Below are 2,617 nucleotides of genomic sequence, written 5' to 3' on the forward strand. Positions count from 1 at the left end.
ATTGAGTGATTCCAGTTGCTTTTCTATTCCTTGGACACTTATTTCGATGTCAGCCATTTTTTCGTTTGTGCGAGGATTTAGAGAACGAACTGCAGTGGTGTCTTCCTCTGTGAAACAGCTTTGGAAAAAGGTGTTTAGTATTTCAGCTTTATGCGTGTCATCCTCTGTTTCAATGCCATCATCATCCCGGAGTGTCTGGATATGCTGTTTCGAGCCACTTACTGATTTAACGTAAGACCAGAACTTCCTAGGATTTTCTGTCAAGTTGGTACATAGAATTTTACTTTCGAATTCACTGAACGCTTCACGCATAGCCCTCCTTACGCTAACTTTGACATCGTTTAGCTTCTGCTTGTCTGAGAGGTTTTGGCTGCGTTTAAACTTGGAGTGAAGCTCTCTTTGCTTTCGCAGTAGTTTCCTAACTTTGTTGTTGTACCACGGTGGGTTTTTCCCGTCCCTCACAGTTTTACTCGGCATTTACCTGTCTAAAACGCATTTTACGATTGCCTTGAACTTTTTCCATAAACACCCAACATTGTCAGTGTCGGAACAGAAATTTTCATTGTGATCTGTTAGGTAGTCTGAAATCTGCCTTCTATTACTTTTGCTAAACAGATAAACCTTCCTCCCTTTTTTTATATTCCTATTAACTTCCATATTCAGGGATGCTGCAACGGCCTTATGATCACTGATTCCCTGTTCTGCACTTAAAGAGTCGAAAAGTTCGGGTCTGTTTGTTATCAGTAGGTCCAAGATGTTATCTCCACTAGTCGGTTCTCTGTTTAATTGCTCGAGGTAATTTTCGGATAGTGCCCTCAGTATAATGTCACTCGATGCTCTGTCCCTACCACCCGTCCTAAACATCTGAGTGTCCCAGTCTGTATCTGGTAAATTGAAATCTCCACCTAAGGCTATAACATGCTGAGAAAATTTATGTGAAACGTATTCCAAATTTTCTCTCAGTTGTTCTGCCACTAATGCTGCTGAGTCGGGAGGTCGGTAAAAGGAGCCAATTATTAACCTAGCTAGGTTGTTGAGTGTAACCTCCACCCATAATAATTCACAGGAACTATCCACTTCTACTTCACTACAGGATAAACTACTACTAACAGCGACGAACACTCCACCACCGGTTGCATGCAATCTATCCTTTCTAAACACCGTCTGTACCTTTGTAAAAATTTCGGCAGAATTTATCTCTAGCTTAAGCCAGCTTTCTGTACCTATAACGATTTCAGCTTCGGTGCTTTCTATCAGCGCTTGAAGTTCTGGTACTTTACCAATGCAGCTTCGACAGTTGACAATTACAATACCGATTGCTGCTTGGTCCCCGCATGTCCTGACTTTGCCCCACACCTGTTGAGGCTGTTGCCCTTTCTGTACTTGCCCAAGGCCATCTAACCTAAAAAACCGCCCAGCCCACGCCACACAACCCCTGCTACCCGTGTAGCCGCTTGTTGCGTGTAGTGGACTCCTGACCTATCCAGCGGAACCCGAAACCCCACCACCCTATGGCGCAAGTCAAGGAATCTGCAGCCCACACGGTCGCAGAACCGTCTCAGCCTCTGATTCTGACCCTCCACTCGGCTCTGTACCAAAGGCCCGCAGTCAGTCCTGTCGACAATGCTGCAGATGGTGAGCTCTGCTTTCATCCCGCTAGCGAGACTGGCAGTCTTCACCAAATCAGATAGCCGCCTGAAGCCAGAGAGGATTTCCTCCGATCCATAGCAACACACATCATTGGTGCCGACATGAGCGACCACCTGCAGATGGGTGCACCCTGTACCCTTCATGGCATCCGGAAGGACCCTTTCCACATCTGGAATGACTCCCCCCGGTATGCACACGGAGTGCAAATTGGTTTTCTTCCCCTCTCTTGCTGCCATTTCCCTAAGGGGCCCCATTACGCACCTGCCGTTGGAGCTCCCAACTACCAGTAAGCCCACCCTCTGCGACTGCCCGGATCTTTCAGACTGAGGGGCAACCTCTGGAACAGGACAAGCAGCCATGTCAGGCCGAAGATCAGTATCAGCCTGAGACAGAGCCTGAAACCGGTTCATCAGACAAACTGGAGAGGCCTTCCGTTCAGCCCTTCGGAATGTCTTTCGCCCCCTGCCACACCTTGAGACGACCTCCCACTCTACCACAGGTGAGGGATCAGCCTCAATGCGGCCAGTATCCCGGGCAACCACAGTCATAGTCCGATCGGGGGATGTGTGGGACGAGCTGGCCGTCCCCGACAAACCCCCATCCGGACCCCCACAGTGATGCCCATTGGCAACAGCCTCAAGCTGTGTGACCGAAGCCAACACTGCCTAAAGCTGGGAGCGAAGGGATGCCAACTCAGCCTGCATCCGAACACAGCAGTTGCAGTCCCTATCCATGCTAAAAACTGTTTTGCAAAGAACGTCTGAACTAATCTACAGAGAGCGCAAACAAATCGACAAAATTTAAACGGTTATTAAAATACAAGATTGCCTAGTAAATGCAGTAATGCTGCTACTTGCGCACTGCTGACACTGCTCGGCGGCGGAAGGAGACTACGCGAATTTACACTATTCAGGTACTAAAACGCGATGCTACAACTCTCAAATACTATAATATGCCCAAAATTTAT

This window comes from Schistocerca americana, chromosome 1 (assembly GCF_021461395.2).
Source record: "Schistocerca americana isolate TAMUIC-IGC-003095 chromosome 1, iqSchAmer2.1, whole genome shotgun sequence".
Taxonomy (NCBI): Eukaryota; Metazoa; Arthropoda; class Insecta; order Orthoptera; family Acrididae; genus Schistocerca; species Schistocerca americana.